Genomic DNA, 15,719 nt, shown 5'->3' with positions numbered 1-15,719 from the left:
AATCCCCGTTCGCGGCAAGCCCGTAACAACTTGAACTCACGGTTCAAGACGAGGCACTCTGGCTGCAGAAGATCTTTGGTGTGGTATCCATCGCCGCGAACACACAAACCGCACGAACGCGCAAACAAAAAAGGAAACTGGCAGATACAAAAAAGCCCGGAAGCAAGAGGAATAAAATGCGCCGCGGCTTATCACCGTCCGCGCCGACGTTCATACGCGAGCTTGATCACAGCTCCCATCGGTCCAAAGCTGCGCAAACAGAGGTGCTAACGTCGCAGGCGTCGGCAGCGTCTACGTACAACATATGGCGATGGCGCGTCAAGCGGGCAGCAGCTGTGAGCGCACGGCGCCGATCGCGGTTCGATGAAAGCGCTCACCCGTCGCAGCGTGGTATAAAAACGTCACCGCCGCCTCTTCTGCCGAGCGTTCCCGCCGTCACTGCGGAGCTGAAGCACCGGTGACAAAACACTAACGCTCCGAAATCCGCGTCCACGGGAAGAGGCGCTGCTGCGATGGATCGAGTCCTCCGAGCTCGCCGCAACGGTGACCTGACCTCCGGAACAGCACGGTCGGCGCACGCAGTCGACGTCTTCGCATTCTCGCAGTCGTGAATACCACGCACACTGCCCCGACCCCGCGCGCACAGTTATCTGCGAGGTTCACATCAGCTGGGTTTCGACCCGGGAGGGAGAATTCCCGTCGGCGACAACGCCGACTTGGTGAGAATGCGTCCGAGATGGCGCTAGCGTCGTCGCTGAGGAAGCCAATGCACGCTGGGGTGTCGGGAACGGGCGACCCGGTTTTTGGCGCCCGGGAAGACGTGGACGACGACCCGATAAGGTAGACGGGAAACTGGGTTGTCCAGCGTGGTGACACGTTGCTTCCTCCGGTAGAAGACGATACACGACCGGGGAGCGTTGACTTCGACGACCGTCGACGGCTTCAGGGAGACAGAGCCGGTGCAGTCATCTTGAGTCGGTCGCGTCTCCAGCACCGTCTCCACGCCGCCGTTCCGTTACTTGTCGACGCGTTCCGTATGAGGCCGATGGCGATAGTGAAACAAAAACAACGGCGAGTAATAAAAAGTAACAAAACTCGAACCATTGTGCTCGTAAGTGCGCGTATGTGTCACTCAGAAACAGCGCTGTCTTAGGAATAGCTCAACCGGCTGCGCACTCAAGCAGGTACACGCCTCCAGACATTTTCCGCCCAATTTTCTATTGCAACCCCGATTCACTCATTTACTTTCCTTCTTTCTTCATTTTGAGCAAACTTTACGAGAGCTCAGTGAGACGAGGTTGCACTGCACGCGAAAGGTATCACCTGTCCGAGACTGACACACCGCTTTGCAACGCAAAGCCAACTTTGTATGTGAACATCCGGGAATCGCTAAAGAAGCACTCCGCATGTCACCGCAACATGAACCATGCACTCGTTACCCGAAAAAGTTCCCCCTTCCACCTCACAAAGAGAGACCCACCAGGTGAAGACCTGAGCCCGCGCTTACTTCACAGCGCTCCCAGACGCCGTCTTGTGTCGATAGCCCTCTCTCGCAAGGCGGTAAAACACCGGATCGTTAGCGGGCCAGACCCGAGAATCGGAACCCCGACGGCGCGCCACGAACGAGGCCGAGAGGCGACCGCGGTTGCTGTCACCACAGCTAAACGTGCCTCACCTGTGGGCATGGTCGTGTCGGTGTACAAAAACGCCGCGACGCTTGTGTGCGGGCCCCCGAGGCCAGACGCTGTGATGGCTGCCGCGCGCTGAAACCCAGGGGCAAGGGGGAGAGCGATGGAGGCGGGAACCCGTGGTCTGGGACCGGCAAGAAGGAGAGGCGACGGCGCTACGTTGCCATGACAACCCAGCCCGCGCTTGTCTGCTTGTTCGCTACTTGTTCGGCTGCAGCCCGGCTTGCTTACGTCTGCAGCGTGGATCGTCTGCGACGAGTGCCGACGCTCGACAATGCAGCGCGAAGAGGGCGATACACGCACGCGTTCGTCGCGACACTCGCGCGTTCGCTTGTAAGGACGCACTTGCCGGAATGCGCCCGCAGCAAAATGAACGCCTCTACGCGAAAAAGAAGAAACGTGGAGCCTCGCGTCGTCTACTACGCAGCTTGGCAGAAGGTCTCTTCTGTGTGTCATTTATGACGGCTCTGAACTGCTACGAAGGAGCTCCGTATTCTTTGGAAGGCAGTTTTGGATTGCCCAGGAACTGCTCAAAACTGCTCTGGACGGGCAAACAGAATACACCGAGAGATCGCTTCGAATGCAGAACTGGGCAATAAGGCGGGCGTCGCAGGGTCGCCGTTTCCTGAAGGTTTTGCGGCCCTGGTTGCCATGCTTGGGACGTACGCGCAAACACATGCGTTTTAGCTGCAGCTCTATCTCGCATAAAAGCATATACACGCGCACAAGGCTTTGTTGCGGAAGCCCGCATATCCGGCGACACTGGACGGAAAAGGCGGCGTGTTGGAATATAGCGCGGGTGACCTCGTGTTTTCCCTACGCACGAGCGCTAATGGCGTGGGCTGTGTATAGGACGCCTCTGTCATGGCAGAGAGTCGGTTCGCTTCAACTGGCTACACGAGTGTGGTGGCCAGCGTATTGTTACGCACGAGTGCATGTTCACACAGTGCGTGCAAGTACTCAGAAACATCGGATGCGCGCTATTCGCACGCTTTCGGTTTTCTCCTATTGCTCCAATGTAAGCATCTCATGTCACCTTTTCAGAGCTCCCTACAAACGCGCACGCATGCGAATAAGTTGCGACGCTTGAATGTCCCCAATTTAAAACAAACAGACTATGTCAGCCGCAATGGCCGCTTATCTACTTCCGACAAGGTGATGTTGCATTCTTTTACAAATACATCTTTTAGAAACAAGGCAGCTAAAATTAATCCACTACGGTTGAGGATACAAGCGCCTGCGGAGCTACGCCATATACTCAATTTTCTTTTATATAATTACTGGACATGCATTAGAGAACTCGCGCATGCCTACGGCACGGTCAGACAAGGATTAGCTTTGGCTGAGATGCGAATTATGCACTATTTTCCGTCCAAACATCTGCAATTCAAACATCCGTCGCGAGCTTTTGGGGCTCCCTTATAGTTTCAGAAGAGTCCCTGAATTCAGTTGAACCACCCAGCGTTCTTTAAGGTGCACCGAACCGAGTCAGTGCGTTAGTATTTCCCCCTCTCCAAAATTTTGTCCTGGATAGGATTGGATTGGATTCAGATTCGGCAAAGCAGCCGTGGGCTACGTATCAGACGGCCTTAGTCACTAATTCACCTGCACGTGTCCAAAACAGCAGTAATGTTCGCTTGAAAGCCCAGTTGAATTGAGCCGACGCTCTCGTGGCATGCAACAGTAATTTTGAGGGTGCTTTTGAGGGTTGTTTTGGCGGTAATTTTGAGGGTACTTTGGAGGTAAATAATTTGAAAGTACAAAGGAAGAAAAAATCCCATAGTAATTTCAATTTCGCGCTACGCAATGGTGTCTTTTTTTTCCTCTTTGCGCTGAACACGACATGCGTGGAAAGCCACGTCAACATGACGAAGAGAGCGCATGGAATAGAACATGACGTCGCTTAAGAAGTCAGGTGCTTAGAGCCTACCCTGAGCATGATGGCAACAGTGGTGACGGTGGCTGCATCGCATAGTAACGCCTGTATGGTATACAATGACGAGAGCCTGCGAAACGTCTGACGTGCGTCACCCGATCCCGCCGGTGACGTAAGAATGAATTCCTTACCTTCCGAGAACCGAGCGCGAGGCGCGAACGAAGGACTGTAAACAAAAAAGGATAATGCAAGGAAAACAAAAACAAACAGAGATAAAGTTGAAAGCAAGAAACGTTACTTTGAGCGAAGTCTGGCATAGTTGGTTGGGCATAGTTTTGAGGTGGTTGCACTTGGAACATTGACTGAAATAAAGCACGCGAAGACGAACACATAGGTGTGTAGACAGTGCACCCGACAACTGGTTTTGGCCTTGAAGACGATAATACATATACTACAAATACTACGTAACAACAAACAAATGCAAAGGCTTTGACGGGAGATGGTGCAAAGATTCCAGACGCGTAAAGCTTTCGAAAGGTCATGACAAAGGAATGTGCGACGCTAACAACAGCTGATCTAAATACTGGATCTCACGCGTCATTTACGCTGAAGAAAAATTTTCGCACACTCCATGACCCGACACCATGAAAAACTCTTCTTACATCTCTGAAAATTTAATCTTTTTGCTGCTACAAAAGTCCCTGCGGCAGGAAGTTTCACACCACTCCGTGCCAAGTGTAAATGCGAAGCTGCTGGTTATAACTTCGATTTGATTACTCTCAAAATATGTTATTTCCTGTGGAGGACGAGGAATAAGCGTTTATTTAAGCGTGAGTGTATTGGAACGGGGACGTGGTCAGCCCCCTTTGTCCAGGAGGACACGAGCCGGTCCCGAACCCAAGGGTTGTTGCACCGCGGCCTCCGCGATCGGCTGCCGGCGGCAACGGCGCGCCGCCGGCAGCCTATCGCGGAGGCCACGGTTGCACCATGAGTTTCATACTAGTATACACTAGAGGGAAATCTGGCGCTGCAGTCGCGGGCCGTCGTGGGCGTCACCATTGCATCTAGCGACGTTCCTCGCTTACTTTGCTGGGCTAGCCACATGGCTCATTTTTCGTCTCGATGACAAAATTTCGTCTCGCTTTCTCGTTCATCTTTTATGAAGCTTCTCAATAATCCCTGAGACCTAAATCTTTCTAGAGCGTCAATTTCATAATAACAAAACAATTTTAAATAATCATTTACAGTAATATTGTTGCTTTTTTGTAGCCAGGGGCAACTTTCTTGCCTGTTCATGAGCCATGCTAAGGACAAGTCGAACGTGCTTGCCCGATGCATGAATCAACGTTCATTGAAGCGCGGTTCTCCTTGACAGTGGCGCCAGACTTTCCTGTATGCAACTATGGCACCAGGGCTTCTTGAAGCTCCAATGCCGAGCTTCTTATTTCAGACTCCCACTGCTCAAGGGATGGGTTGTTAATAGGGTTGACATTACGTAGACAGGAGAATGCGAGATGGTATGTCGTAGGTGGGGAGCTGCACCGCTGGCAGTCTGGTTAGAATAGGGATGGTGAAACCTCCTACAGGATTACGTGATTGTAATATGTTTCTTTGTAGTCTTCGTAGTATACTCGTAGTATGAAGCGTGTGCCACGATGTCGGGGGCGTAATTAAAAGAGTGGGTAAGTACCGCTTCTATCACACTCAAATATCTGCCATTGTAAGTGCAGTACCTACCAACCGCGTGACCTTTCAAAAGCTTCACATATTGAAACACTTGCACTATTCCCTTCACATTTGAATTTGCTGTTTCTTTGCTACTCGTAGTACATATGCTGTCGCCTTATTGAGCGTGAGACCAGTTGTGCCGTCTTCACATTTGTGTGTACATTTTGCTTGGTGTTTATACAAACGGTCTAGGTGCATTTTCCTCCAAAAAGATGGTAGAGAAATTCCGGTGCTGACACGGCAACCACACCTGCTTTGCCTTGTACTCCTCAGGTCTGCTCCGGATTGGCGCGTTGCAAGCGCCAAAACTGACACGCCTATTTCAAAGCAAGGTGTTTACTCAGAATGCATGTCAGACTTGGCAGTAATAAAATTTCAGTAATTAAACTACTTTCTACTGTAATGAGTAATGCAATGAATTACTTTTGCGTGTTTGTAATTTAGTAATGTAATAAATTACTTCAGGCCCGTAATTTCATGGAAATTACTCATTACTTTCCCAATTACTTTCGACTATGATATCGCTAGCTGTCCGCTTCTATTACGGCATAAAAAGTTGACCAAGAAAAGTTTAACAAGTAGAGTTACAATGCCCAGAGAGTCTCTGGGCATTGGAACTCTACGAACGCGGAGGAAACAACGCTTCGATGGGAGCTCTGCCTGCTTTCTCGTGCCACTTCGTTCCCTCTTCATGCGTTTCAAAGTAATTTCAAAGTAATTTTATTACTTTTGAAAAGTAATAGTAGTGTAATGTCATTACTTTCGGCCACCTGTAATTTCTAATTTAATTTAATTACATTTTAAAAAATTCTAGGAAAGTAATGAGTAATGTAATTTAATTACTTTTTGGAAGTAATTTTGCCATCTCTGACGCATTTACTAAAATTTCGGGGCTGAACTTTCAAGCTTGATGAGGCGTACAAAAGTTTATAACGACTGCTTGTTTATTTTGGTTGACTGAGAACTTCAAGCTTCCGTAATATTTTCTAATCGTTAAAGGCACATGACCGAAGAGTGGCACATGATCACTTAATCCACATGACAAAACACCACTGTAAACCAGTATTTTCTGTTTGTACTCAGCAAAACGCGCGCAGTGTCAGTGGCTACGCGAGTGGGCAGTAAGACGATATTCTCGAAGGCAAGCGCATGAAAACGCCTTCAAACTTCCTTGCCGAAGGTTATCCGAATTTGACTCAATGTTGGCGTCACCTACAATCGCTATCAGCGCTGCCATGGAGCTGAAGCTTTCCAAAGTATTATCAAAAAATGCCATGAGTTCAGAAAACGTGCCAGCAGGTGGTCTTTCAGCGAACGAGCAATATTCAATCGATAACCAGATTCAATATTTTTGTAAATTTCTTATTTTGTTGTTGATGGAATGGGTCAAGATGACCCATAATGTAAATGAAAATGCCACCATCTGCGTGATTTTGTAAACAAATAGTTGACATTTTGTATCCTTGAAAGTGCAGTAGTATACCTCGGTCCGTTAGCCAGGCTTTGGTAAGAACTATGGCACCAAAGTCAGTAGTGAAAGACCTAAAAAATTTGTTTCCCCACTTTGTTGATAAGGTATATAATGTTTGAATGTATCGTCTTGAGTAGTTCCTTTTTAACTTAATTGTCAGCCTCAGACCTGTTTAAGCCCACTGCAGGTTGAAAGCTTCTCCCACAGGCTTACTACCGCTCCTTTTCGATGTTCGAATCTATTCTTTGCCCGTTTATTTTATTTCATAACACCTATCTCGGCCTCTCCACTGGCGACTATGCCCTGATCGGAATCGCACGAACGTGCAAGGACTTGACGAGGCATCATCGGCTGTGCGGGCAGAGGTACCTGCAGAATGACTGCCAATTGGACAGGTCGGTGCTGGTTCATAATGCAAACAGCGCAAAGACGACGGTTATAAAAAGCACGGGAGGCAGGACACGCGCTGACTAGCAACTGAAATTTCTATCTACAGGGAACACATATAGACGACGCATGAAAATTACGATTCAGAGAGTCAGCATGTCTACGTGAAGTTTTCGTTCCGCACGGTTCTTTTCATGCGCCTATACATGTTTTGCTGTGGATTAACATTAAAGTTGCTAGTCGCGCGTGTCCTGTCTCCTCCCAGCTTTTCTAAGTCTGTCGTGTTTGCGCTGTTTGCATTGTGGAGTGGTACCTACATTAAACTCACCAGGAAAGGATGGGTTCTGCTCAGGCGAGTACAAAGTCCGTCGGGTTTGCGCTGTTTGCATTATAAAGTTGTATCTGCCACCACAAATTAAACTCAGCATGAAAGGACCAGTTCTGCTGAAGCAAGTACAAAGACCGTCGTGTTTCTGCTGTTTGCATTGTAAAGTTGTATCTGCCACCACAAATTAAACTCAGCACGAAAGGACCAGTTCTGCTCAAGCAAGTACAAAGTCAGTCGTGTTTGCGTTGCTTGCATTATGAAGTGGTATGTGCCACCACACGTTAAACTCAGCAGGTACGGATCAGTTCTGCCAAGACGAGCACAAACTCGGCACCTCACACCATGCTCTGTAACCAGAAAACTACTACATCGGATGCAAATACCACTCCATCTCAAACACCTTGTACCAGACGGTGTAGGAGTGTGCAGGCGCCGACGTACCACCTATTACCCAAACAAGCAAGGAGCATTGGGATGCCAAGCCGGCCAGCCCCGACGCCGAGGGCCAACTGTGGCGGGTGGACAAAGCGAGGCGGGCAACCGAGAACCATGGCATCCTAGACTTGGGACGTTGCCCGCTTACTGCGGCACACAAATCGCGCGCTTTCTGCAATAAAATTTGTTACCCTTACTACTGTGCCTCTGCATATAGTGACTGCTGGCTTGTTGAGAAGTAATGAAGCTAATGGCAGACTGTGTCGTGGAAATGCAATCGGCGTGACACTTCTGGTCCATGCAGTCGTATGAAACGCAAAAACCACAATTATAAATCTAAACGTCGTCTGCACAACGTCAAACTTCTGGAGGATGGAGATGATGATGATTTAGGGTTTTATGGCGCAAGGCCGACGAGGGCAAAGAGCGCCATGACAATGGTGGGATGCTATGAGGCAATATTAAAATGGAATGTGTAAAAAATCCACTACATCAAAATTAAACTATGGAAGTTGGTGTATAGGGCCATAATTAAAAGTAAGAAATATTGGTATGCAAGGTGTTAAAAATTCCACAATACCGCCATTGTTTTGTGACGGAACATGAGGCCAAGTGAGATCATGGGGAGTATGTTATGTACTTCAAGAAGTCAACATCGGCAAGGTAATTAAAGACTTTTCTGTAAGAAAACATGGGACTATCTGCTAAAAATAATGAAGGGTGCAAGGGTATGCAATGAGTGTATATTTCTTGAAAGTGACGTTTTCTCTCTGTGTTGCACATCTTGCATTCAATGAGCATGTGCAGAACTGAGAGCTGCCCCCCACGCCGATGACAGTGTGGCTTGTTTGCGTCCGTTAAAAGGTATGAGTGTGTAATGTGTGTGTGGCCAATTCTCAATCTGCATAGGGCTACCTCCACAAATCTGTCATGTTTTTCAGCAGGGGGCTTTTCTATTTTGGGTTTAACGACATGTAGTTTGTTCTCTACTTCTCTGTCCCATTGTTGCTGCCAGTGGTCCCGCCGCTTTCTATTTACAAAAGGTTTCAGATCTTGATATGGGACCTTGTTTCAGTCTATGCTGCTTCGAAGGGCGGCAGCTGCAGCACTACGGTCAGCAGCTTCATTTCCAGGAATGCCGCAGTGGCCAGGAACCCAGCAGACTGTGACAATGAGTTTCAGGCCATAAGCAGAGTGGAGAGCTCTTAAAACACAATTAAAAGTAGGGTTTCTACTCATCTTCCGAGATGCAAGATTTGAGACGACACTGAGAGAGTCTGTGTATATAACTGACTTCTTAACTTTGTTTCGAAGAATGTGGTTCAAAGCCAGTAGAATACCGTGCGCCTCTGCAGTGAATATACTTGTGTTCCTGTTCATTGTTTGGATATATTAAGTAGGGGGCCATTTGCAGCACAGCATACGGTTGTGGTGGTTTTTGAAGCATCTGTGATTCTGGAGGATGGAGGATAATTATGCAAGCAGTTTTGACACGGCCGTCTGAGTACTGCTAAGGCGGCTGTCTGTGATGTTTCAAAAAACTTCCTGCGTACGAATTTCCTTTCCAAGAAGTTTTGTGGTTTAACGCAAGTGTATGAAGTACCCTCTCACCTACATCTTCTGTCAACTTAAACAGCATGGCCCGCTTTTCATCATGCTGTTCACCCAGTCAGTCTCAGTTATGGCTACGCTGTCGATAGTCACCTTAAAAAGAAAGCCACAAAAGCAAACCAAAAACGGAAGGTGGGTCTTCTGCAACGAGCAAATGACCTAGTTTCGCTACGTGCTGGTGATGACTATAGTTTCAGAATTTCATACGCGGAGGAAGATGTGAAAGCGTTTATCGGAAGTGTTGCATAGTCCGTTTCATGTGACAGGAATCACATGCACAGCTTTGTCCCAAGAACCCAGTGTGCTTGTTAACTGTATTGAGCCATGCTGCAGCACACCCTCTGTGGCATTGCTTGGGAAGAATACAATAGGTTATGCTACTCACAAACAACACGAAGCGCTTAAGTAGTGAACCATAAGGCTGTTATCACATAGGAAGGCCGGTACTTGCATAATGATTCATATCAGAATACAATGTCTTAATTTATTCAACTTTCACGTTCACACAGCTAGATAAGGCCCAGAAGCAAGAATATTTATAGGAAGTGAAACACTTTGTGGCGGGTGCGTGCGAGTGACCAGATAATGTCGCAATGAAAACAAGTATGGACTGCAAAGCTTCCTGGCTGCGACGGCGAAGGAAAGGGTAGCGGCACCTGATGGAGGAAGTGATAGAGCCACAATTCGTTCTCGGGCTGTACAGCGAAATGCTGGTCGCTGCGGCCGTGGGGTTTCTTCTCCCGCAACAAATACCGCAAGCTTAACCAGGGCCAAGTGCTTGTGACATTATCAGGCCACCCTAGCAAAAGACGTTTACCCTGCTGGCTTGTTCTTACTGTGTAGATAAGGCATATATATCAATTTCAATGACTACACTTTGGGTGCCAAGATTTTGATGCCAGAAACCCCGCATAAATATGCCGTGATCATTACCAATTTTTAGTAGCAATTTTTCTCGGCTTGACGCGTACTTGCTAAAAATAAAAACATGATAAAACCATGCTTCCATGTTACTCAATTGTTCTTAGGTAAAAGAAAATACACAGATACGTATAACGAAAAAAGCATGTACGTAAAATTTGACGCAATTATCTAGTCACCGTGACCAATTTTTTTTTTGTCATATCAATCAACATTTTATTTAGCCTTCTTTTCATAAAAGTCTGTTGCGACAAGAACAAAAAGCCGCAGTGCAGCAGCTTGACGAGCACAACCCTTACATGTTTCCCTTACGGTGAATGGATCACAAGGCTCCTGAGAATGATCGCTCAAGAGCAAGCCGCATAGAACCGACCACGGAGAATGCAATCCTCTGTCAACTACAAAAAATTTTCAATCGACATTTTGTGCAGTCGCGTGACTCATATTTGGTGCATAAAACAATTCCAGCCCTTTGTACGCCTACGTTAAGGGTTGCCTAAAAGCATGTTTATCCTTTCTCTTCAAAACATATTTTTTTAAATTTCAAAGAATAACGTGTTATTAAGTGCCTACACATTACGGGACGAATGCACCTGCTAAATTCCTAGTCTATAACCAGAAGTATGACCTTTGTGCGAAACATCAGTCTCTGTGTCTGTCAAACAGGGCAAGCGATGCAAAAAGTTCCAGAACGTTGACAAACGGTGCAAAAACTTGACGTTACCGCGAAGCTTGCTCAATCCTCTAGCTTCTCCGAACAGTGCATTCTGAAGCCGGTTCTTTTTCACAACTCATGCAGAAAACGCGAGTTGCACAAAGGGCGATTGTGAAACGGGTTTAGAACAATTGGGAAGGCCCAGTACAACAAAAATATGCTAGGATAAATGTTTTCCTAATACGCGGCACATGTGGCTAAGCTACAAGTGGCGAATATCTAAGCCCTCGTTCACACAGCCGTCACTTTCTCCGTCACGACACAGTCACGTCAAGAAACCGCGGCGGCGACGTAAACGAGTAGCGTTCGTGCTGGAGCTCTCCGTCAGATTACAGGGTCGTCTGCCTAGTGATCAGTTTAGCCTAGAATTGAGCGTGCTTAATCTGAAAAGTAAAGAAAATCGTTTGTGCTCACTTTTTAGCCGTAAAAATTTGTTTTCTGATTAGCTGGTTTAGTGCGGGGCATGGTCCCGTCACGTAGACGTGACGAAAACGTAGAGCTCGGCCTCCCGTCACCGTCGCACCATTTACAGCGAGAAATCGGCCGAAAAATTCCCCGCATTTTCCCGAGGGGAAGAATGTGAAAGTGCGAATGCACGAGTTGAATTTGCGCGGTTCGGTAATGTTCGCGAAAGAGAGATCACACACACACACAACTACAAAGAAAGAAAGATGCATTTATTCACAGACACCTATTTGTGTTGTCGTTGTACTTGATTGCTAGAGCGGATCTGAGCTTTGAAATTTCGTGTCAGTACTCCTTTAAGCGGGTGCATTAGCCCTTCTCACGCCCGATTCCTGACCAATCCCCCACGTGGGTATGTGCCATGTCAGCGGCCAGGCAGCGCGCGCCCATCTCCCCCCGTTGCCAAGGAAGACGAGGAGATTCCTGGCCAATCCCCCACGTGGGTATGCTATGCGGACATCGCCGGTGGACGCAGGTTCAGGGTCGCTTAAGAAGTGCATCGCACATAAAACGGCGCCCATGACAGAAGACGGTGATATGACGGTGACGTGACGGGGTGAAAAATGGCTGTGGGAATGAGGGCTAACATTGTAATTGTTTAAAAATTTCAGGGAAGCTTGCTGTCACTCGCAAGACCTGAATGGCGGAGCTGTTGTAGGTGAGAATTGCCAGACGGATAGTTAAGTTTCAGTATCATTGTTTATTAGCATTGTTGCGCTGCCAGTAATCGTCATATGAATCGAAGAGGTCGTCGCCTTCTTTGCGGCGAGTGGTGGACGCAAAGTCATCCTCAGCATTATGGGCTTCCACCAGCTTTTCGTCATCAACTCGAGGCAGCGATGGCGGGATCTACAAGTCGTCTCATGAAGGTTTGGCACATTCGTAGCCATGCCTACCATTATCCATAATGGCTTCTAGAGAATGTGACGACCACGGTGACCTCTCCCAAACAGTGTGTGTTTTCGACTTCAGCATTAGCCCTTGATTTTTTTTACATGCGCGGTAGCGCTTGACGAGAGCACTGGAATTCTTTTTTTGCTAAAGCCACTGCTCGGGGCACGCGCTCACGAGCGCTCACCATTTTCTTGATATTTATTTCCGGCAACGGCGAACTAAGGGCCAGTAATAACAGCTCTGCTGTTAAAAAGGGCCTGTAGTGAACTTCTGCAAACCTAGCATATATTGTCCGCACAGCACCCGATATTCCGGGTATGAGGCTAAAGTTAAGCCTTTGTAGTCCGCCTCGTTAGAACGTTGTTTTGACGGCACTTCTATAACAGACTACTTTTGAATGAAGAAAACACCCTAAGATGAACTAATGGGGTATTGTCATTATATATCTGGAGGCGCAATCTCAACAGAAAACAAGACATCAGTGAAGTTATGCAACGTGTCAACACTAAAAAACAGCAGGCAGAAGTTGGACTGCTTCTTTCTTTCGGTGCGCACACAAAATGCCCACCGCATGCTGGCAAAAGTGGATAAACTCAGAATAAGCGATACTTACACCCCGAACACATTAAATGTGTTTGTGGTGCAACTCACGTGCTAAATATGATCAGATTACTACCCTCATTGCTGACAAGTGGACATTAGGGCTGCGTCTACAGAGGTAGTCACGCTAAGAAACAAATGGGCTTGTTGGTATTACACTACAAATATTTGCTGCGCAGCGCAACAAACAGCGCTCGTATTGTTCGTTCTCTTTGTAGTGCGCTGTGAAAATGTTAGATATTCACACGGCAGAATCGACAGGCAAGGTTGTGCGTGACAAAACTGGCAGAGATTGGCAGGCATGTCCCCTTTACTTTTCTCTCTCTCTCTCTCTCTCTCTCTCTCTCTCTCTCTCTCTCTCTCTCTCTCTCTCTCTCTCTCTCTCTCTCTCTCTCTCTCTCTCTCTCTCCTCTCTCTCTCTCTCTCTCTGCATCTGCAAATCCTTCCGATGTTTATATAGTTTATACATTTCGGATAAACCATCCACCGTACCCACGACGCTGCTGCCGCCTGCTCCGACAACAAACCTATGGAGGCATGACTTGCAGTCACATTAAACGCATTAGTTTTCTAGTTTTCTCCTTCATACATAGAAAACATCTTAATTGGAAAATTTAGAACGCTCTCCCAGGGTACATGTTTAATGAAAGGAGCAGAGGAAAGAGCATTGTAACTTCGTTCCCTAGTTTCTACCTTTTGGTCGCATACAATAATTTATTCGTGCTGACAGAATTACACGCAGGGCAACTATAGTTTTGGTCAGCGTGGTTGATAGCAGCACGTCAATCATCCCTCTCCTTGGCCGCATTTCTTGTCAGTCAGCAGCATATTGAATGCCGCTATCTCTGCATGAAGTAATGGTATCAGCAATGCATTTTCTTTTCTCATGACTCCGACACCAAATGCTGTGCCCCTCAAGAGTAGGATCACTTATCTCCCTTTTTGCCTGGACATATTACCACGAGAAAGTTGAATCATAAGCTTACTCCTCCTATCAGCGACATACTGGATGAAATAAACATGTGCCTTGCACCGAAAATGGGATTTTACCCCCAGCAACCCTTTAACATTTAACCCTGCTAATAAACATTCAATCAATCAATCAACATTGACTGATTGTAGGATTTAACGCGCCGACGCAACGCAGGCGATGAGGCGCGCCGTAGTGGAGGACTCCGGATTAATTTTGACCACCTGGGGATCTTTAACGTGCGCCGAAATCTCGCACACACGGGCGTTTTTGCTTTTCGCCGCCATCAGAAAAGGGGACGCCGCGGCCGGGAATCGAACCCGCGACCTCGTGCTCAGCAGCGCAACGCCTTAGTCACTGAGCCACCGTGGCGGGTCGCTTTTAACATTCTGCACTGAAGTTGTTCTGAAGGATTCAAATGTCACATTTTTTTCTGTTATGCTACACTTAGCTCTATAAGCCCACAGAGCATATTTGTGGTGCAACCAGGATGCCTGCCTGAAAACCGGTGGCTGCCTGGAGCCGTCTTCCTTCCTTTGTCTTACAAAACTTTACAAACAAAGCATTTAAAACCCTTTTTTTCAGTTTAATGACAGTGAAACTACATTAAAACGCAGGGAATATAGTCCCAGCTACATTATTAGCTACCCGCCAGAAGTGGGTAATTGCTCGAAATGTGACATAACGGACCGGCTTGCGTGGACACGCTGTGTGGCGACATCTCCTAAACAGCTTTCTTGATATCCAGGGCTAGAAGAAGCATCACAAGTTTTCAAATCAACTAACAAAAATACACACAATAAAGTGTAACAACTAAAATTCCGTGCAATTCCTACATAAAGGTAACCAAAATTCTTTTCTTGTGGTAAATATGAGCCCACGAAAAGTGTCAACACTGTTCTAAGAACCGAGAGCATGCTCTAGAGCACGAAGAGAGAAAACAAATCTCAAGTTTTTCCTCAGAGAAAGGCTTTCAATGCGTTTGTTTAATTCGAGAGCGTTAAATAAGCTTTCAATATATCTGTGGTGCGTAAAATTAAAACTGTAGAAGTAGCACATTAAATGTGTACATAACAATTACGGAAGTTTTGATAACGATCCCCCTTCCGTGATGTTCTCGCAGTAATAAAACAAGCATACTACCAACTCCCCAAATTAAAGGCAACGAACTAATTACTAAACCAAGGCTTTGTTCAGAAATATACACGTCTGTCGCATTACGGTACACTAGATGAGGTTGTGAGATATTTAGCTCAAGTAGGAAACAAAGACTAAGCCCTACTTCTTTACAGATCGTAGAGCTGGCATCTGGCGAGTGCTTTGGGTCATGGGCGCGTGATTTACGCTGAATTTGGCGCATCACGCCACAGTGAATTGCTAGGTGGTAAAGGACTAGCACAAAAAATTGAATCCTTGTTCACATTGTGAACAACCATTCCGTAGGGGATCCGAAACGTCAATTTTATTCTTTTGACTTGGTCAGTGACTGCAATTTCGTTATGAACTTACCACCTGACCAGACGGACTTCCGTCGAACCCTGGACTAAGTACAAAAAATATGACTTACCAGAGTCCTTGGTGCTCCGAGTCGAGTCGTTATGAGCTCTTCGAGGAACATGCGGCAGATTTT

At 47.0% G+C, this 15,719-nt stretch overlaps 1 protein-coding gene across 11 annotated transcripts in view; it reads right to left on the bottom strand.

The window, feature by feature from the left end:
* The window catches only part of LOC144142835 (ras guanyl-releasing protein 3-like), a 108,766-nt gene that overhangs the window by 64,493 nt on the left and 28,554 nt on the right, over window positions 1-15,719 (bottom strand). For 4 of the 11 annotated variants that reach the window (XM_077674621.1, XM_077674615.1, XM_077674619.1 and 1 more), the window contains exon 1: window positions 41-342. The exons of 2 other annotated variants lie outside the window; for them this stretch is intronic. The gene's annotated coding sequence lies outside the window, so the exon portion shown is untranslated. Of the gene's footprint in view, window positions 1-40; window positions 343-377; window positions 1,094-1,675; window positions 1,834-15,719 lie in introns of those variants that run through there. 5 more of the 11 variants (XM_077674617.1, XM_077674612.1, XM_077674620.1 and 2 more) reach the window with 3 other exon arrangements.

The sequence above is a fragment of the Haemaphysalis longicornis genome, unplaced genomic scaffold (genome assembly GCF_048455015.1).
Source record: "Haemaphysalis longicornis isolate Haplotype H1 unplaced genomic scaffold, Haemaphysalis longicornis Haplotype H1 scaffold_6, whole genome shotgun sequence".
Classification (NCBI taxonomy): domain Eukaryota; kingdom Metazoa; phylum Arthropoda; class Arachnida; order Ixodida; family Ixodidae; genus Haemaphysalis; species Haemaphysalis longicornis.
This window is presented reverse-complemented; position numbering and strand designations above follow the sequence as displayed.